At 48.4% G+C, this 22002-nt stretch overlaps 1 protein-coding gene across 1 annotated transcript in view; it reads right to left on the minus strand.

The window, feature by feature from the left end:
• The window catches only part of COLGALT1 (collagen beta(1-O)galactosyltransferase 1), a 33691-nt gene that overhangs the window by 11108 nt on the left and 581 nt on the right, over nt 1-22002 (minus strand). The gene's annotated exons all lie outside the window — the stretch shown is intronic.

A 22002-nucleotide genomic window follows, 5' to 3' on the forward strand; every position in this document is an offset into this window, starting at 1 on the left:
CCTCCCACTTGTACGCTCACAGCCTTGTGACAGCCTTTGGATTGCACATGACCAAGCTGATGCTCTTCCCAGCTGCTTCTCTCCAGCACAGAGCCCTGGGAGTGGGACCTCAGATCAGCTGCTCACACAGCTGTGATTGATCCCACAGCACATTCCCTTAAGCTGAAGGGCTGCCCACTGTTCCAGGCTGGAAGGCACAGCACTGCCCCATAGAAGGGCACATCCTGCACCGCCACAGCTCTGGAAGCTCCACTGAGAACTGGCAGTCCTTTCTTACCCTTTTGGGAGTATAAACACTGGGTTAAATTTAACAAAAAGAACCATCAAAAGAACACCATCACTCAGGGACAGGAAGCTTATTTGTTGAACGCTGATTCCAGTTTACTAAAACAAAAAATAAGGAAAGCAGCAAGCAAATGGATGTTGGTTTCTTGCTCCCGTTATTGCTCTTGCTCTGTGTGGTAGAGCAAGGCTGGTGTCAGCCATGATGTTGGGATTTGCTTTTGACGAAGCTTCTCATCAGACCCCACTGCAAACCTACACGGCATGGATGTTGAGCAAGACAAAAACTGCTGCTTGTTGCTGAGTGGAACAGATGAAATGAGACTGCTCTGTGAACTGCACACATTTCAGGCCAACCACCCAAACCCCATTTCAGCACACTCGGTTGGCCCTCCCTCAACCATGCGCATTTCATTGGTCTTGTTTCACTTCCCTCCTACGCTCCAGCTGCACAGGCACTGAGCAACAGCTCCAACATTCCTCAAATACCACATAGAACTGTGAAAATGGCTTTTTGTGAAGATGGCTTTTTGTTCGTGGCCATCCCTGGAGTTGCAGCAAGAGGCTCCTGCCACACAGCAGGACCACACCACCATCAGGCATCATGCAAACCCAGCAGAGACAACGGGAGCCCATTCTGAAGAAGGCTGGAGCTCAGCTTACACCATGCTCTTTGCCATGGCTAAGCTGGTCCCACTAAGCAAGCTCTCCCAACAAGTCCACAAGACCATCCCTGGAAGTATACAACAAACGTGTAGATGTGGTACTTATAGGCATGGTTAGTGGGCAATATTGGTGGTAGGCGGACGGTTGGACTAGATGATCTTAGAGGTCTTTTCCAACCTAAATGATTCCATGATTCTAAGAGCTGACAGTCTCCAGCGAGAAGTGGGATATGGGAAAGGGAACCTGGAGGCATCTCTCCATCTGTCCACAAGGAAACTGCTAGAAGGAAAATGCCATTTTACTGTCCAGGCTGTAACGGTGGTGTTATGTAGAAGGCAAATTCACAGCCCAGTAGAGCCTTCAGAAGACACCAATGAGCCAAAGCTCTGGCACAAACAAAGCACTGCTGCCTCCAGGACTATCCGCCCAGCAGCATTTCTGAGCCCAAAGTGCTCAAAGGCAACACAGTTTGTCACGCCCTGGATGAAACATGCCCTATGACTAGTAGTTTGGCAAATCATTGTTTTTCCAACTTTAAGCCTAAAAAACAATAAAAAACCCTCACATATAAAGAAACCAATAGTACAACAATTATCACGATTAGTTTGGGGACAATTCACATTTAACATCAAGAGAAATTAGCACTTCTACTGTAATACCTGTACCACGGCAGCCCACTTACTTCCCCAGAAGAAACAGCAACTATGGTGCTTGCAACATCACAGGATGGAAAAAACACAGGCAAATACTGTTTTATTTTAAATGACCATGAGGAAAACAGGAAAATAATAATATGAGCAGAACTTCCCAACCTCCCATTGGCTACAACAGCTTCTTAAGACATAAGAGGTTCAACAGGATATTCTGCTATAACCACTTCTGGTGTAACACATGATCCATAGGACCTGAAGTGGCCGACTATCACCGTTAAGGCTTCAGTACTCTTATCGGATGGATGAACCCATTGGACCCTGAATGTTCTGAATCCATTTGGAAGACACTAAGCCACCTCTGCTGCAGCTACCACCACTACCAATCATCTGTTCTCCACTTTCCAGTTCTGGAAAACTGGCTTTCCTTTCAGTGGGTGAACACAGTCACAAAGGGTTGAGGCTCTCCTTGCCATGCTCATGGCCGTCTGCCATGACTCCATCACATCTTCCTTGCATCAAAACAGGCCAAAAGCCAGGCATGGGATTGCAGACATGGCCTAACAACTGCCTAGCAAAAGAAGAAACCCTTCCCCAACCTCCTGGCTGAGCTTCTGCTCAGCGTGCCCAGGCTGCAGCTGGCCTTTGCTACCAGCGTAGCTCACAGACCCCAAAGTCTCTTCAGTCAAGACCTCGCCCCCGAGCCTGCATCACTGCAAAGGGGTTCTTCCATGACGAATTTCAAGAATTTTCTTGCAGACAAATAAATTCAAGGCCAACATACTCTGCCTGCAACTATTAATTGTTGTAGAAGATTTAAAAACTGAATTTCTCTAAAGAGGTATAGGATACACCAATGACTTTTGCACTACAACATGCCGAATCATAGCAACATTAAGGTTGGAAAAGACCTCTATGATCACCAAGTCCAACCCCAGCCCATCCCACCATGCCACCGTCCACATCCCTCAGTGCCACATCACCATGGCTCTCCAACACCTCCAGGGATGGTGACCTCACCACCTCCGTGGGCAGCCTGTGCCAATGCCTCACTGCTCTTTTGGAGAAGAAACTTTTCCTAACATTCAATATTCAAACTTGAGCTCCAGATCCCGCACAGCCCCGTGCCCTCCTCTGGACACGCTCCAGGGCCTCAATATCTTTCTTGCAGTGAGGGGCCCACAACTGAACCCAGCATTTGATGTGAGGCCCCACCAGTGTTGAGCACAGAGGGACAAGCACCTCCGGCTCCTGCTGGCTGCACTGTTTGATATTTGGATTCATCTCCTGCCGATTTTACAACCTAAAGCCTGTGTGACTTAACCAGGAAAGACCGGTGGAATGTGAGAAAAAAATTCATCTCCTGCCATGCTTTGCAGAACAAGAAAAGGGTAATAAAAGTAGAACAGACCTCCAGATGAACACTCCAACCCCAGTAACATGGCAGTTTTTTCCACTCAGATCTAAACCCATTTCCAATAAATAGAAGTAAAATTAAAAGAAAAGTTTGAGTAAGAACGTTCATATAGGGGGTTACGTCGGCACAACTACAACCACTCCGGTATTTACTTTGGCTTTTAGCAGCACTCTTAGCACAGACACAAGTCCTCATTGTCCACGCTGAGCAAAGTTACCCCCTCCCAAAAAACTCAAGCGCCATGAATAGTGGAAAATTAAGCAAAAAGTTGAGCTCCCACTGCTTTAATTAAGTAACATGTGAGCAGCAGCACAAGGCAGACCGCATTTCACGGACCACTTGTATTTTTAACCTGACAACATCTCCACAGTCTGTGTTTGCAAGAGGCAGTTAATGCGCGCTCTGATGGTTCTCCTCTTTTCATCCCCCAAAAGAAACATGAAAAAAAAAATCCTCTTTTTCATTTCTTCACATCCCAGCCTGCCCTCCCCAGCTATTTACAGGTTATTTATACCTCAAGCACCAGGTTAGAGGAGGTTTAATTATTATTATTTTTTTTTAACCCTTCACCATCGCTACAGGAAAAGTACTACAGGACAAACCCAACGCTGTGTGCCTCTGGCTGCTCAGCAGTCCAGGTCACACTGCAACACCACTTGTGGGAAACCCCAAGGCCAGAGACCTGCAGTAATTTTCCTACTGAATGTAACATTACCAACCGCCTCCATTAGCAAACAGCGGCAAGTACTTCATGATCAAGGTCTCCAGAGTGCAGAACAGAGCGAAGGCTGGAGGCTGCTGGAGCTGTAAGAGGGATCCTTTTCCTTCTTGGCCATGCTCCGAGGGCTGCAGGATACGGGGTCCTTCCCCCACTGCAGTGTACTGTAATATAGCAGAACAACCCTGCACTGCTGAAGGCAGCTGGTGCCAAGTCATCTGCTCCAGTGGGAGCCAACCTGAAGCACCTGGGTAGGAAGCACGATGGGTGACAATGGTCAGGATGCTGACGGTCCGGGATGCACTGAGAATGACATACAGCAAAGAAGACATCTGTTGCTGTGGTTGGCCACGTGGCCTCTACCCCAGGGACTCATCCAGAGAGTAGCCCAAAGCCAATGGAAAGCCTGTTACATCCCTCCTAACAGCTGGAATAGAAACTGGGGACAAAAATGGAGCGTTGGCCATCTTCCAAAGGAGAGAACAGCAATAGAGCACTCAGAGAGAGGTTATGCAGCAAAGCAAATGGCAGCAGAGATCCCCCCTGTTCAGTGGAGACCACTGCACACCTTGTGCATGCCGTGTTCCACCAGCTGTGCTAGCAGAGGTGCCCAAACCCTCCAGCTGGGCCCAGAACATCTCCCCTTGAGAGGGCCATCTGCCCTCAAACCTGGGCTCTGTGTGCTCCTGACAGCTTCTGCCCCTCATACAGCAAGGAAACAAATGGAAATTCAAACCCCAGAGCATGAGATGGCCATGTTGCTTTGCCCAGCCCCATACACTGCTGACAACCTGCTGCACTGCTCCTAAGCTCAGCTAAAGAATGCATAGCTAAGGAAGACAGCAAGGGACTTCCAGTTTTGGAAGACTTCAGTCCCCTCAAGCTGTTAGGATCTGCAGCCAGAGCCCACAGCTGCCCCCAGCCACCCCTGCAGCTCAGGGCAGGCTGAGCATGCAGCCCTCAGTGCCCAGCAGCCCCTGACTGATGGCTGTGCTTATTCTGGCCACGAGTTCTGCCCTGCCAAAAATAACTGAAAAAATAAGATCCACAGCAGAGCCTTAATATGAGTCAAATACAAACCTGAACTTGGATTTCCCAAAACAAGTGGTAAATAAAGTAACAGGAGAGTCATCTCTCCCTGCCTTTTTGTTAGAATGCTGCCAGATTTAGAGAACCAACTCCAAAACACCAAAACCACCAAACTGGCAGTTTCCACTGTGAGCCAGAGATGAATTACCTTGGGTAGGGAACAGCACAGCTGAGAGAGACGGGGAGAGAACGCACGGATCCTACAGGGCAGGGAAACGCTCGGCTGCCTTGCAGACTTCATTTCTGCACTCTGGACCATCAGCTGTGCCCTGCAGCCACTGACCTGTGTCAGACACCTCCAGTCCCACAGGTATCCATGGGATCAGGCAGCAGTACACAGTGGGACCCACCAAACCAGCTCACACAGTGCAGCTCAGAGGTCAAAAGGATGTCAGCTTTTCTTCCTGCTGCATACTCTGCAGAATTACACTCCCAACACTTCATTAGTAAGGTCCCAGCATTCAGGCTCACATTCAGAGAACTGTTTAAGCATTTGATCACACTGCTAGGAGTCAATCTGCATCAGACTTCTTTGGCTTTGCAGCAACCCATCGTACATCCTGGGGTTTTCCTTAATTTGGGACAGGCTTTTGGGAGTAGCTTGTTTTTCAGCGTGGGATTTTGTTGTCATTGCTTTGTTAGCAGGTCTGGTGGTTTTTCCCACATTAGCCAGGTTCCTGGGCTGCCAGCTCCCAGCGGGGGCGGTGGGAGCCCCAGCAGCAGCGTGGAGGCACAGGAGCAGCACGGCTCCCGGCCTGGGCAGCTGTGCAAGAGGAAGACCTCACAGTGCAGGAATGCAACAAATGTCTCCTCTCTAACTCATTCCCCTTGCCCTTCATCCACTCATGGATAGCAGATTTTGCTGGCAGCAGCAGCAATCTAACTTCCAGCGACCTTCCAAACCTAAGCAAGGGAATGACTCACAGATGTATATAAATGTACACATAAAAACACATCAGGGTCTCTGCTCTTTACGCTCTACCCAAGAAATCTCCCAGACGTTCCTGGCTTCCAACCCAGAGTAATGCAACACCAGGGAGGGGGGACACTTCAGTGTACGCAGAAAGAAGAGATGAAGTTCCTGGAGACTGACCTCAGGAGCACAGTTTCCCAGCACACTAATGATGGCTGTAGGATGTAGCAGCAATGCCTCAAGCCATCGAGCTGTTGCTATTAGCACAGGGCCGTGCCAGATTCATGCTTCAGCCCAGCAGGCACACACAGCAGCCTCTAGAAGACACAACAGAGGAATCAACATCTGTCCAGAAAAGCCATCAGAGCAGGGCTGCTCATAGCTGCACCAGACAGCCAAAAATTCACACCTCCCCAGCTTCTGCAGTAGGGAAATTCTCACTCCAGTGCAAAGGAGGTTCTGCCCCTTCCATCCCAAGGCCCCTCTTTGTCTCGCTTGAGTTCTCCCCATCATCGTCCCAGTGCAGACAGAGTTTTCAAACATACAACAACACACCACACCTGGACTCACAAGTACTTCCAAGCAGACTTGGCTTCAAAGGAACAACTTCCATAAAGAAAGCCCAGGGAGTTTCTTACACATGGGATCAGGGCTGTGGCTGGCCTATGGGAGGGCTCAAACAAGGAATCAGTTGCAACAGTACCCCAATTTCTGAAGGGATAGCTTGTTTCAACCCATACTGATTGAAACACCAGCTAATGCTGTTCAAGGTTAATTACAGCGTGCAAGCCACTGGGAAGGAATGGTGATGTTTAGAAATATCCTTGGTACTGGTAACAAAAACCTGATAGATTTTGAAAGCCAGGATCCAAAGATGCATGGTTCCAGTGATTTTTCAATGAGCACATTGAGTACAGGCCCATACCATGTTACCAGGGGTCCCCAAAATAGGAACACATGGTAAGCTCTCCGCCTCTGTGCCAGGCTCCTGCAGGCTGCCTTGATCCCAGCACAAAGCTTCAGCTCAGGGACCTCCAGATGCCCAGAGCAGGAGGGACAGGCAGACCAAGTCAGCCCATGCAGTGTTTTACTTTTTGTAGCTGCAAATAAACTATTTGAGTTATTTATTCTTGTCAGCCCACATTGAACAATGTAGGAAAACAGGAAACAAACTGAATATTCTATTTCAGGGTTCTAATTAGGAGGAATTAGAGCAGCAACAAGAAATGCACAAAGCTAATCCTGGAGCAGAGGCAAATTCAGTCTTCACCAGCCGAGAATCTGCTGTGCGAACTGGAAATGGCAGGATGTTATGGGACATAATGACTGACCCCTTCATGTGAAAACTTTACCCAAAAGCAGCAATAGAGACTTTGTTCTCAAAGGTTTTCTGCCAACTTTTTTTGAGGCCATGGTAAATAGGAACACAGCGATTTGCATCTCAAACCAGAACAAGAACACAAAAGAATTGTGAGCGCAGTAAGAGTGTTCTCCAAGATGCAACCCAAATTTAATGTTTGGATAAAAGATCTGTACCAAGGGCACAGAGGAACTGTGAGAGAAACTTAAGGCCAACAGGAGCAGGGAGCAATCACCCCCATGTTCTCAGCTCTGGTGGGGCTGTACATCAGTGCTGTGTTCACCTCTTGGCCCCTCACTGCAAGAAAGACACTGAGGCCGTGGAGTGTGTCCAGAGAAGGGCACGGAGCTGTGCGGGGTGTGGGGCACAGTGTGATGGGAAGCTGCTGAGGGAACGGGATGGGTCAGTGTGGAGAAGAGGAGCTCAGGGGAGACCTCATTGCATCGAGTTGAGCTGGTGAAGGTTCACGTTGGTTATTAGAAAAAATTTCTTCCCAGAAAGAGCAGTGAGGCATTGGAATGGGCTGCACAGGGAGGTGGTGGGGTCACTGTCCCTGGAGCTGTTCAAGAACCATAGAGATGTGGCACTGAGGGATGTGGTTAGCTGGCATGGTGGGGGTGGGCTGGGGTTGGACTTGATCTGAGAGGTCTTCTTCAACCTTAATGATTCTACAGTTCTATAACTGGTTTTTCCTACAAGCAAAGCAGCAATGGAAACTTGGCTATTCTGAAAGATTTTATCTCTAGAAAGAGGGGGAAAAAATGTTTAGAAGGGATGCTCGGAGTTGAGCAGTCAATGAAGATCAGTGGCATTTCATATTTTTGCATCAGTGGGAGACTCACTGGAACCTCCAACCTCTATGTACACGTGATGCAAGCACTGCTGAAATGCACAGGAGATTTCTTTCACCTTCAGTGAGCTTCAGCTTACAGCTCACTGGCCTTCTGCCACTTCAAGGAAGTCATTCCATAGTTTACATTTCTCATTTATGTTTTCAAAGTTGTACAACTTCCCTCCAAATGTGGAGCGTAAGTAATGAAGGTAAGTCACTTCTACACATCAGAATGTCTTAGGTCTGCTTTCATTTTCAACTCAGTCTTTCTCCTGTTGAAAGCACAATGCAACCCAGCTGCTGGAGGCAAAGGGGAGCTGTGCAGTGCACCCTTAGCACTCTCAGCACCCTGCAGGCTTCCTATCACACAGTCAGTTGGAGGGCAAGAAACACACCCCAGCATGAATAAAGGGAAGAGCCATCAGGCAAATGTGATGATGAAAATCCCCGATGCTCCTGGAGTGATGCACTGTCCCTTGCCATCCGGTCATCTCCTAGCCTGGTTTCAGCAAACCAAGCCTGCTCTGCAGCCAAGCAACTATTGGTCTTTCAACAAAATCCCCATGGAGATGAGGCAATGCCAACTGCCTCCCCAACGCAGCAAGTGAAGCCAGCTCAGCAGCTGGAGCACCAGGCAGACCCTGCCTCTCCGATGGACCCAGGAAATCCCTGGCTGTTGCTGCAGGCTGAGTAGCACTGTCAATGAGAAAACAGTACCGAGCCCCGCAGAGCTCATGTCCAACAAGTCACTGCCTGCCTACATACTCAGGTGCAGAGAGACGTGACAAAGAAACCTCAGCAGGAAAGCTTCCTTTCTGGGAAATGTAGCACAAATGCTGAGACACCTTCCAGTTCAGCAGGTCTGGAGGACTTTAAGGACTCATGTACACACTTGCTGTGCAACAGTCTGCAAAATACCACCTCTTCAGACTTTTGTACAGCAGTCGTGGCACTGTGTACTAAACCTGCACAGCTGAATGGAAAAGCTGTTCTGCAACCCGTCCCATCTCCTGGAAGGGTTTCCGCAAGCAACGGCCATGCAGAGCTGGACAAAGCCATGATACGTGTGCCCCATGGATGGCACAGCCTGCCCTGCAGAGTGAGAGCAGCCTTGCTCCCTCCCTCACCAACTGCCAAGTTTAAAGGTTTGGATCCCAACACAGAGCTTGGCTTTCACAAGCATTCCCAGCACTTACATTAAGATCAGTTTCCTCCCATTGCTTATGCACATGGATTTCTTTTCACTCCAATGATCCGCGATGCTCCCACTAGGGGTGGATAATACAAAATAAAAAGACAGACTTAAGCCCAGGCAGGAAGGGCAAACCTTCCCCGATGCTCAGAGCAGATCAGGCTGGCATACGTGAGTGCATCATACCAGGTACAGCCAAAGTCAGCTGGATGTTTTGAAAGGAGCTCAACTTCAGAATGGCTGCAGAGTAGCAGTTTTCATACTGTGATCAGTAGGCACCTGGAAATTATTCCCTATGTGTTTGTGAAAGGTAACTCAAGAAAAAAGCACATCTAGTGTAAGTCAAGGTTTGCTACGCAGGGGCCCGTATTCTCACAGGAAAAGTGTGCTGGGTTTGCGTTCAGCCCACAGAACACCATTTCCCTTTTGCTTGCCCTAGAAGTGCCAATATCAATACACCCATCAGAATGGCTGCCCACATCTGCATCTTTGTAATGCAAGCCCTGGTACAACCTAAGCAGGCAGCAATAGCAATCTGTGCACCCAGAAACTCCTAACTTCTGACACCACCACAAGCCTATTCTCAGTGCCAGACACCTGGATTAACGCTGGCATGGGCACATGGTAAACACTTCTGCTTTCCTGGGAGGGCAGGGAACTGCTGGCTGCCTACAGGCAAACAAGGCAAGTGCAGGGAATACAAAACCCCAGATTCAGTGCAGAGAAATAAAGACAGAAGCCAATTTCTCAGCTGCTTCTTCCAAAGGTATCCAAGGTGTCTGCATCAGCTCTGCTGCTGGAGGAGGCTGAAAGCACAGCTCAGAGGATGGCCATGGAGCACAGGCTGCTCCTGGGCAGCTGCCTGCCAGATGGGGAGGAAATGAGAGCAGCTGAGGGGTGCAGGCCAGGGCAATCTGCCTTCACAGCAAGGCATGTGTGCTGCCTCTACAGTCTGTGGAACATTGCAAAGGAACATACAGTAAAGGTACTGCAAGAAAACTAAAAATAAATCAGATATCCAACACAGCTCCAACTCATTGGTTACTGTCTCCACATGGTAAGATAGAGAACGGCTGCATAGCTTTCCTCTCTGCTGCAGGGGCTTTATCCAGTCCCTGCTTCCAGGCACTCCGCTGACTCCAGAGGGCTCAGATCTCTACCACATGTCTTCACTGCCCTGTCAAGCTGTCTGATGCTCAGGATCTGATTTTCCCTCTGTGCTCATCTCTTGAACAGAGAGCAGACCCTCCTGTTCACTGCCTGCACCCAACCCGGTCCCCACCACCACCCAGCCATGCAGAGCTCCTACAAGCAGTCAGCCAGGGCTACAGCCAGGGCACTGTCTTCCTATAACACCGCAGACAGACAGAGCCAAAGCACCATCCCTCCCTGTGAACATACAAGATAAACGTTGACATCACACTGCAGACTTTGAGCAAACAAAAGCATGGTGGGTTTCATTATCTTCTCACTTGGCACAGGCTTTGCCAACTTCTGGTCTCACCAACATTAAGCTTGCAGTCATGACTAAGTTATTTTGGGCTGGCAGTTTGCTGAAGCCAGCACAGAACCTGAAACTTGGTAATTTTGGCCTAACCTTTCTTAAGTAGCCAGTTACACTGGGAAACTGAGCTGCTCTGAGCTGTGTGGAACAGTGCAGGGCTTCAAAATAAATGGATTATGTCATATTTGCTGGCAAATGGCTAAGAACCTTGTATATATAATTAAGGAAGAGATTCAAAAAACAACTACTACAGCCAAGTCAGAACTAAATATTCAGCCCTGCCATGTGAAAGAGTTTTGCTGGATGCCACCTGTAACTCCATCTGCCACATTTCAGATGAAGAAACAGCTGGGAAGGTGACACCTCCTATACTGAGAGGCATCTGAATATAGAAACCAGCCAACCAACCAACCTACCTACCCACTGTAAGCATGAAGTAGTCAACCTATCCGTTCAAATTTCTCTGAGAGACAGATTTTAGAGCTTTCCCACTGAGATGGTTGGGTGTCCCCATCCTGGAGGTGCACCAGGAAACCCAGCATCACGGAGGCCCCCAAAACCACGGCAAAGGCCTCCATGCACTGCACCCAGCAGCTCTGCGACTCTGTTTTGCGAAGAGGGAAACAAAAGCAAAGAGATTAATGGATTTTCACAGGTCACAGGAGAGGAGTGGGTGTCAGGTTGGGAATGATAAGCCATGCCTACCCTCCCTTCCGGGATACGCACTGAAATAAACTACAAACGCTCCACTGCTGCAGGGCTGTTTACTTAACACGTTCACAGAGTATTTGTCACACTGTGGTAGATCTGCAGCCATTGCAATCTCTAGAGCAGCTATTCCTCCACATAGCTTTCAGAGGCTCAAAGGCAAAGCCTCCCTTTCTGCTTGGGTGCCTTCATCACAGAAAAGAGCTGCAGTTCTGGGTTTCCTTTTCAAAGCAGTGAAGCACTTGTACTTCAGAATAAAAACACACCTCCAGGATCAGACATACCTGCACACACTTAAGAAACAAGTGGATGAAGTCTAAGAGCAGTTCCTCTGAATGAATGCAATATAACCAACAACTTCATCACACAACAGCTATGTGTAAGCAAAGCACTTTAAAATTCCAAGTACTCCAGGGCAGCTAAAACTTCTGAGCCCAAATCTCTTTCATTTGTCAGCTCTCATTTTGCTCACACGTGCAGGAATCCACAGGGCCTCCCCTGTGAAGGAGGCCCAGGCACACATGCATGACACGTGGCTACTGCTTTGCAAACACACATACTGTGCTACGGTTTTCTGAGTCAGAACATATTTTATCTGGGGAAAGAATGACTGCTCTCGAACTGATGGAAAAGCAGTGGTACGCTGATGGTTGGCTTTATAAAGAACAGAGAAAGACACAAACCGAGTTCTCGGCATTTCCCTAATCTTGCACATTAAACGGGATGCAGAGTAATGCCAAAAAAGCTGTGCCTTTCTCATTGCCAGCTAAGGAAATGAGCTTGTTAAGTGGCATTTAAACAAACCCTGGGATCGCTTCTGCAGAATCATTAATGCTGGAAAAAGCCACTAAGATCATCTAGTCCAACCATCAGCCCATCACCACCGTGCCCCTCAGTGCCATGACATGGCACCGTGGGTCTGTCCCCTGCATGCTTCCAGGGAACTTCATGGAGAACCAAACAAACATGCTAAGTGCACGTGGAGAAAAGCATGCACGCCCTGTTTCTTTCAACTCACTAAGGATTAATCCTGACCACAAAAGCAGTTTGAGAATAACTTTTCCCCTTCATCGCAGGGATGTAAATAAAGAAAGGAAATGAGCACTTAATCTCAGCAATCGCTTGCTTGCTACTAAGTTTACCGGACAACTGGAAGTTCCATAATGCACACATTTATTTTGCAGAGCGTGGTTTCCATCCATGCCACCTCCAGGGGGACAGACTCACGGCACTACCACAGTCATTGCCAGTGAATGAATTGCAAAGACAATGGCTGAGCCAAAGCTTCATGCTGTCAGCATGAGACTCCCTCACATACCCCCAGGCATCAGACCCAGCTGTTCCTACCTGGGTGGGAGGATGGTTCCAGGGTATCCAGTAGATATTTGACCTACGATATGCCATGGGCAAAAAATAAAATAAAATAAATCACATACTGACACTATTTCAGCATTGCCACTCAAGAAAGTTTTATGTTTGGTTTTGTTCTTATTTTCCCCTCCTAACTTTCATCTGAAACTGGCTTAGGATCTTTAGCTGAAGCCTTTCACATAAGCCACCAAAAGCTGCATCTGAAATCCATAGGATGTGATGCGCCATATCCTCCGTACGCCAGCTGAAGATGGGTCCTACAAGCAAGTGGCCACTAGAGGGATTGCTGAAATCGGTGATATAGAACCAGTGGTTTTCTTCATGGAAAAACAGAGCAACAAAGTCTGTCCCAGAGGAAAAATATCGTCCTGGTCTCTCCTAAACATCCGCCAGCTCCTCGCTCAGCCGCTGCCTGGCAGGACCAAAGGGCAGGTAACAGGGTGAGCTCTCACGTTTGCTGAGGATGTTCTCAGTTGCAGCCCCCATTTCTCAGGCTCCAGTTGTTACCCAAGGCAGAAAGCAGAGACCTTGCAGACAGCTGCATCAGGAACATTCATGCTAAAGCTTTCCATTGACTTATTCAGACCATGTAACCTGATATAAGATCTAACAAGCTGAAATCTCGGTGTTTTGGCTCCCTACTTGGTTTCTCCCAAATACGTTCCTAGCCTCCATGCCAGAGCTTGCAGTGCTCTGTAGCTCCATCTGTGCTGTCAGTTCAGGAGACCTAGAGGAAATAAATCTTTCTTGGTTCAGTAGATCTGGAAGAAATACGTCTCCCAGAGCAGAAAAAGCTGCAGTTTGGGTCTACACACTTCGTGGTCTCACAGCTACGTGCCCAAAAGCTGTCATGACCAGATGTTTTTCTTTGTCAGCAGGCTGCCCCAGAGCACAAGCACAGTAAGCAGCTTGGCCACGCACCCTGCAGCAGCACCAGGAGCTGGGCAGTCAGGCAGGAGGTTCAGCTGCAACACGGAACTCCTTTCCCTTTGAGTTCCCACTCTGCTGGAGAAGGAAAAAGTAATTGAGAGAAGGCTCGAATCATGTTTTTCCCCAGCAAGCCTCCTCTGTGGTACCCCTGTATCCATCCATATACACAGGATATTGGGAAAATTTCTTATCTGAACAAGCGGCAATGCATTGGAATGGGTTGCCCAGGAGGTGGGGGGGTCACCATCCCTGGAGGTGTTCCCAAGCAATGGAGATGAAGTGCTGAAGGACGTGGTCAGTGGGCATGGTGGGGTGGGCTCAGAGATCCTAGAGATCTTTTCCAACTCTACCCATTTTATGATTGTATATGAAGGTAGGCTGGTCCAAAAGGACGGGTGTGATGCTCATGGTAGAACCCCACTGACAGCAGCCTGAGTAAGCTCTGTGAGAGCTTCCTTCAAGGCTCAGGTATGAGGCAAAAAATCCTGGCAGCAGCCTCAGTTTGTGCGAAGAAGTCAGAGCAGAGTTCTGCCAGCAGACAGCTATGAGCTCACCAGTCTGAAATAACAACTCATTGACAAGACTTTGTGGAAGCAACAACTGCCTTGTTTGTGTGAGAAATAAGGATGGGGGGAGGGAAAGAAGAGAGAGTGCGTATGCTAAGAGTCATTAAATGTGCAACATGAGCCCACTCTGTGGCTTAAAATGGTAATTTATACTTAAATCCTGATTTGCACTCAAAAAAAGTAATAAATTAAGAGAAAATATTTAAAAGCAGTGACATTTTCTTATTCCAGTCACATCCACGGTACTCGTTTCAGATTAATGCTTTGAAAAAACAAGTGTAACCAATGGCTCCATCAGCCAGCACTGGAGGAAAAAAATATTTGAAGAGGCAGAAGACCCAAAAGCAGTTATTACTCTCTGCTAACCTATTTAGAAGAGTCTGGGGAGGCTCCTCCAGAATCCTGAAGCTACGGACATGATAACTAAACAGCAGCCTCCTACTGAAGAAGCCGTGTATAATCTGGAACACACTGCATCCAGAAACTGCTTTATGCCATGAGGTTTACTTGACAGTCACTGAGACTGATTCCAAAACCTGTCAGCTAACCTCCAAGCCAATCCAGCCATGGTACAGAGGTCCCTCGTATATGTCCAAACAGAATGCACCTCCACCCACCCACGCAAGAAACCTCTTAGCTCTGCAGAAGCAGCAAAATCCAGCAGCGACCTGAGTGCCAGAACTTCCACATCCCCTAGCCATTACTAGAGGCAATGGATAAACCGTACCATAAGAGAGAATACAAGGATTGCCCTCCTGCTGACCACACTCTCCTTTCCAAACCTGAATTCAATAAGGCTTGCAACAACCTTAAAACTCTCCATTCTTCCATCATCAACCTAATCCCCACAGCTACTCACAATCCTACTCGTACAAGAGACCAAACTCTAATATAAGATAGAGCAAAGGCATCAACCCCAAATGGCACCTGCCTCCTCCGCAACCTGACCTTCACAGCTATGCCCGGTGAGCCAATACCACATAAACACCAAACACATTGCTGCTATCAGCAACACCCTCTCATCACCTACAACTGTGACTTCTTGGGCCTTTCCCTCCTGGGTGCTAACTGGGATCTCAACTCCAGCCCCTTCTGATCACTGCAGTTGAACAATGACAGAACCACGGCAGCCTTTCAAGGCCACCTTTCCAGCCAACTCTAGGCAAGAATTAGGAACAGAAGGCCTGTGTTTCATTCTTCCTTATAGACACCAGAACTCTTTCTAACCTCTCAGCATGCAGAAATGAGACCCAGCAAGGCTTCTGTTTGTGTCTGAGAAGACAACACAAGCCTTGGTCCCAGCAGTGCCATTCCCACCCTGGCCCTCCATCCCCCAGCACGGGGTGCTCTGGGGCGCCAGCTATTCAAGTGCACTGACCTGTGCACAGAACTGCTTTGCCTTTCACTTCCCTTCACAGCATTTTTGTCACTGTCTTTGCACATTACAGTGTCAGGCTACGGGAACAGAACTAATCATTTCAGAAGCATTTTTGAGAGCAAACACACATTCTGCACTAATCCTCAAGGGGAGTTCATAGCATTAATATACATCTCAGTGCTGAATCTCCCTTGAGTAGGGTACGTACAGGAAAACCTTGGGGCCCTGGGACTCACACGTGGGACAGTACTGAGAACAGGCTCCTGGGACACTGCTAGCTCACCACACCAGCCCAAGCCCTGAGCGTGCCTCTCCAGGGGCTGTGTTTCTGCTGCAGCATTTATTTATCTTCCTGCACAGCACTGCAGCTGGGAGACATAACTCCCCCCAAAAGTCACTTCCCTGCTGGCAGGCAGTGGGAGGAGGCAGCCAAGGACCACACTCCAGCACTCAGAAGGGAAACAGTTCACAGCTACAGCCAGAGTCAGTGCAGCTGAGGCCAGCACCCCCCACCTGTGCTTCTCAGCTTGGCACCAAACAGCTACAAAATAAAATAAAATACAGTGGCTCCTCTCCAAGGAGTTTTTAATCTCAACTGGATGCATTTGTTTATTTTTGATGCAGGAGTGACATAACATCCCAGCATCCCTTCATAAACTAAGTCCTGATAATTACGGAAGGAAGAAGAGCCCTGCTGCTGCGTCAGTAACATCAGCAGAACTTTGCATTTCACGTTCCTCTTTGACTCTCAAAGCAATGAGAGGAACAAAGGACTTCTCACTGCTCCTCCTGGTTCCCTTAAAACCCAAGCTCCCAAGCTGATGTTGTCCCAGGGCCCTGCCATGAGGCTCCTTCTGGCCATCAGTCCGACTATGGGAGCTCTGATTTGTTTGGCTGAAGTCTCCTGGGGAATAATACACGGCTTCAAACCAACAAACAAGAGAAACAAACAAAAAGAGCGTTTGCATTTGGCAGCTACACATTCAACTTCCATGTCATAATTAGTAGATCAAAGCACGAGTGCTGGAAAACAGCCTTTTCCTCCAGTTTTGCCCAGTACCTTCTAAGGACACGAATGCCTGAAAGCACTGAGGAAATAACACAAGCTGCAGCTTTAAATTCCTGGGCTGCTCCCAAAGGCACAGTGCTGTTATCTCATTTGGGAACAGCTGCTGAGCAAGCGGCCACACTGAGATTCTGCTGTGCCACCAGCAGACAGCCACCTGCTGTCAGCTCCCACACACCCCATAGCTCACAGCACCTCGGCTGCCAGGGGGCAAAATTCAGACCAGAGCAGAGCCACACATTGCCTCTCCCTGCAGCGGGATCAAAGAGGAAAAACAAGCAAGGAGTCCTTTCCAAATGAAGGGGGAAGCCTGGCTGAAAATATGCATACATGAAAATCTTATGCTTCCGTCTCAGAGAAAAAACAATCCCTGCTGGAGCTGAAGCCTTTCAACACTGATGTGAAAGACCTTATGTGAGCCCAGATGCAGCATTCTGGCTTACACGGGCTCCCCTACCTCCTGCTTCAGCATGAATGCAGATCCTCCTAAGCCCTAGGGAGCAGGTGGGACAGTCTCAAGTTTAATGCATTTTCTGGCCCAGATCAGGATCTGCTTTTGCTTGGGAAGGGATGTGCTATTCCTACCAGCACATACAGGCAACAAGAGGTTCACACTGAGCAACTGGCTCATTTCCATGTGTCACAACACAGGGACAAGAGGGATAACACTGAAGCTGACACCTTCAGCAGTGCCAGCATTTGAAGAGACCCTGAAAAAGGACATGGCTTTGGCAAAACACGCTACAATCCCCAAATAACATTCGGATTTTTCATCCTGTTTTCCCCATTACACATTAGTGAGTGGGGAAGATATATTAGCCATGTAAAAAACATAACCTCACTCCTGAATAAGGTCTTATTTCCCAGCTTCGTCTCAGATCGCCCCCTCAAAGGAACTGCAGGAGCACAACTCAAGTCCTCCTTACTCAGCCTCTGATACAATGTTAAGCCGTTTGTTTATCTGTCTGTTATTATTTCTTCCTCTAGCCTGAAATTTTGATGCATGTGGGCCCCATTAGCTCTAATCCACCTTTGAAGATGAAGCTAAAAACGTCATCAGCCTAAGCTACGCTTTATTAAAATAAAGGAAATGAAATGCACTCCAATAGGTTGGAATAACACAAAGCCTGAGCTGTCACCCCAAGGAAGGACACTCCAGGTGCCAACACAAGCAGCCCCCTGTGCTCATCACAGCCCTGTCCCTACCCCACAGCCCACATGGCCTCTTGGGATGCCCCACAGCACTGCCAGCAATGGGCAGCTCCCCATGTTCTGCACACCATGTGTGTGCTGCTCTATTTTTAGAGCATCCTGACCCCATACATGAAGACTTTCAGCCTCAGAGGACTCAGATAAACAGCTGCAGGTGTTGCAGTGCTTTATGTAAAAGATGAAGAACGCCCTTCAATCCACAGCTCAGTGTGCACACTGCAGACAGCCGGGCAGGATACCGTGCCCCATCATTCGCTCCCTCAGTCCCCTGGGATCCTGGGCAGGAACAGACTAGAGCGTTCTTTGAGGTCTTCATACCCCTACTCTGTACTTAATAAATATCAAATAAACCCTGAAAAGTAGTTCTCCTCGACACCTGAAAGCATCCAAAAGCTTTTAGTAAGAAATAACATCTGACAACAGTCTCTCCCGTGCTGTTTCTTTGTAACAGCACAGTATCAGACTGTTATCTCCCCTCTACATGCAGAAGCTGCATCAGCAGCAGACCATTCCCTAGGAAGCAAATAAAAGGACAACAAAGTACAGCCATCTCAGATGGCAGCAGTCTAAATAAATGGTTGCATTTTCAAGGACATGAAACACACAGCATTACACAAAACAATTTAAAACACACCCCACAACGTATAACATCAACTAGTTCCAGAGAGTGCTTACACATTTTCGTGGCATGATCACTCCCCAGGCACTCATTATGATAGACTCCAATATTCACACTCTTGTCTTGTGAGCCCTAATACAAGGCGTGAGGCATGATGCTCTCCAACACAACAAAAGAAGCACTGGATCTGGCAACGTAAGAGCACAGCAGGAAAAGAGAAAAAGAGAAACAGCTAGTACCCAGCAAACGTTTGCCATCTCACAGCCGATGCTTGCTTTACCATTTCTCTGCAGTGCTGTGAGGAGTTCAGCTGCAGCAGAGCAGTTTAAGCCTTGCTGTGCAGACCTCAGTTAGGCACAGCCGTAATTTCGGCCTCCCATCAAATGCTTCTGCTGGAGGATTTCATGATGTCATTCTATAAGTTTGCCAAGGCTTGGATGAGCGAGGCAGACCCAAAGGACAAAGTTACTGTGGATATTGGGATGGGATGATCCCTTTAGCCTTCCACAATTTTCCATTTCTCACACATATTTACAGCACTGAAGTGTAAAAATGACCTCAGTAAGGAAGTAGAATCAAGAAATGTCAATCAGGAATATTGTCTCTGGTCCTAACCAAGTCAAAGCTCTCATGTAGGTTACCCCCGGCCTTTCTTCCCAGTTTCCTCAGGTAGAAACTGAAGTATTTTACTCCCAGACTTTCTCCTGACGTTGTTACTTCAGCGCAAGGCCTTTGGAGGACAGATTAGCACAGGATGTTGCACAACACGTTAGTCACCAGACTCACAGCCCCAAGGCTACACAGGCCCCATCCCACTCCACGTTAGTCTGTGATCAGAGCCAGCAGGATGCAGCCTCAGCACTCCCAACCAAGCTGGCTGTGAAGATAGAGGTGAGCTTATTGCACCGAAAGAAGCAGACACAGCACACCTGAAAGCCAATGCTTCCCAGGGAGACCTAACACCCACCAAGGTTTCCAATGGCCTCTGCATCTTACCAGCAAGTATCTGCATGTGGAATTCCTCACGTTTAAAAGTCAACTGTTGTAGAATAAGAAGACAGTTATGGTATCATAAGCTAGCTGCAGACTAATGACGTGCAATTATGAAAGTTATCATTACCACACTGATCTCATCAGCTTCCAGTTTTGGCTACCACTCGCTCTTTGGAGTCCAAACCACTCTCCCTGGAGAAGCATTACAGCATCCCCAGTGACCTAACACCCCATCCCCAGTGACCCAGCACCCGGCCTCTCCCCCCACCCCCCAGCTCACATTACCATTTCTAAAACACAAGGACACTCCATTATGGGGGACAGGCTCAGGCTTTCAACAATAACCCAATTCCTGCTTCTCAGTGCCAACTCATTTACACAGGTACTTAGTCCCCGGGGTGCTAAAAGATGAGACAGCAAACAGCCCCTGGGTAACAGGCATTTAAACGTGAAATTACAGACAGCTTTTCCTGCTGCACGGACACCTAATCTGAGCATAAGGAAAGTGTAAGCCAGAGCAATAACTGCTGAATACATACACTTTTACTCTGCTCACTCCAGCCAAGATGGTCCTTATCATAGAATGGCTTGGGTTGGAAGGGACCCCAGGGATCGTCAAGTTCCAACCCTCTGCCACAAGCAGGGCCACCAACCTCCAGATCCGATGCTAGCCCAGGCTGCCCAGGGCCTCATTCAACCTGGCCTTGAACACCTCCAGAGACGGAGCATCCACAGACTATAACTGAGTGGATTTCTTTCACAGAAATAAACCCATTTCCACACTTGTTCAGAACAAGAAAAACAGCCCCAAAGGTGGACAGGGTTATTGCAGGCAAGGGTCCACTCCCAACGGGCCTCCCGATTCCTGGAGGGGGAAGGAAGGAAACATTTAACTCCAAGGACCCAGGGTGCAGCATGCCAGCTGGCCTCCGACCAACCAGCCTGCTCAATTCATTAGGGCGTATGCAGCCAGCAAGTCCTTCCCAGGCTGCTCACCACCACCACAAATCAGCATTAGGACCAAGAGGAAGAATGGAGTACAAGGCTCCTGGGGTACAGCTTGTTAGGGACCAGGCTAACGAGGACTGGCACGTACTGATACAGAAAATTCCACATCTGCTTCAAACTCATTCCTCATCTCCTAACCCATCTTTGCTGTCACTCAAAACTTCCACCCCAGAAATCTGAGGAATCCACTGCTGAATTTAAGCCCCCAAGCAATACAGAGCCCATATGGAACTTAAAGAGATGATACGTGTTTCTAATTTGCATTCTGAAGATCTACATTTGGGTACTTCTGAATGCTGACTTCCTCAAGAAGCTTTTAAGCATAACATGAGCGGCAGCGAAGGAATGCAACAGCCACCACTCCACTGCCACTCAGCCCAAAGGCATAGCACAGGGACATGGGACATCCTGGAATTCAGCCACAGAAAGCACTCGCTCAGCTATGGAGCCTGGCGATCTTAGAGGTCTTTTCCAACCTATGTTATATTTTGTTTTTCATTTCTTCTCAGTGGATCTCCTCCCAGGGGGCTCCTCATGTCCCAGTGTCCCCAAACCCATTGAGGAACTGCCACCTCTGCAGGTGCTGCTCTCTGGTGCAGCTCCCCAGGGCTGCAGTGCCTTTTCAATTGCCATGACATTTAGGCATTCTTGTTTTGAAAAGCTTGCCATTTTCAGCACAAGTTTTTCCAGGCTATCCATGCCTTGTGTCTGCACACAGCCCTCTTAAGAGTACCACCCCACTTGTTACGGAAACTTTGGCATATTTTTAAGTTATCTTGGGTCATAATCTCATAAACAATCCTCACAAACACTTCTACGCTGTAGTAAGACAGTCAATTAAGCACAATGCAAGGAATACATTAAAAAAAAAGACATAGAGGCAATCAATGCTCTGTAGGACTTTGAAGAAACCAAAAACAAACCTTTATTCTGCACTTCAACAGCAAGAAGCATGCCAGGCTCTGCTCTGGCCAACAGGTCCACACCTACAGCTCCTGCTGCATCTCACAAACACTGAGCGAGCACACCTTGCTCCAACACAGGTGTGCAGAGGCCTGACATCATCTGCTCACACAGAACCATTATGGTTGGAGGAGACCTCGAAGACCCCCAAGGCCAACCCCAGCCCACCCCACTGTGCTCGCTGACCACATCCCTCAGTGCCATGTCTGCATGGTTCCTGGACAGGCACGGTGACTCCACCAGCTCCCTGGGCAGCCTGTGTCAGTGCCTCATTGCTCTGAGAGCCTATCTGATGGGATGAGATCCAAAACAGCAGAACTCCTATGAGCCTGCACACTGGTAGGCACGGCACACACCCACCGCACCCACATCCGTGGCTGGGGGCTGTGCGGAGGGTGCATAGCCCCAAATACCCCACACACAGGGATACTTCCAGCAACCAGGAGCCTCCCCACTGAGCTCAGCAAGCTGTGGGTCAGGCCCCACATCCCCACTTCCACGCGTACCAACGTACCTATTTGGGGCAGGTCACCGTGTACATCTAGATAAGAGATTTTTCCCCCTC

The sequence above is a fragment of the Gallus gallus genome, chromosome 8, assembly GCF_016699485.2.
Source record: "Gallus gallus isolate bGalGal1 chromosome 8, bGalGal1.mat.broiler.GRCg7b, whole genome shotgun sequence".
Classification (NCBI taxonomy): Eukaryota; Metazoa; Chordata; class Aves; order Galliformes; family Phasianidae; genus Gallus; species Gallus gallus.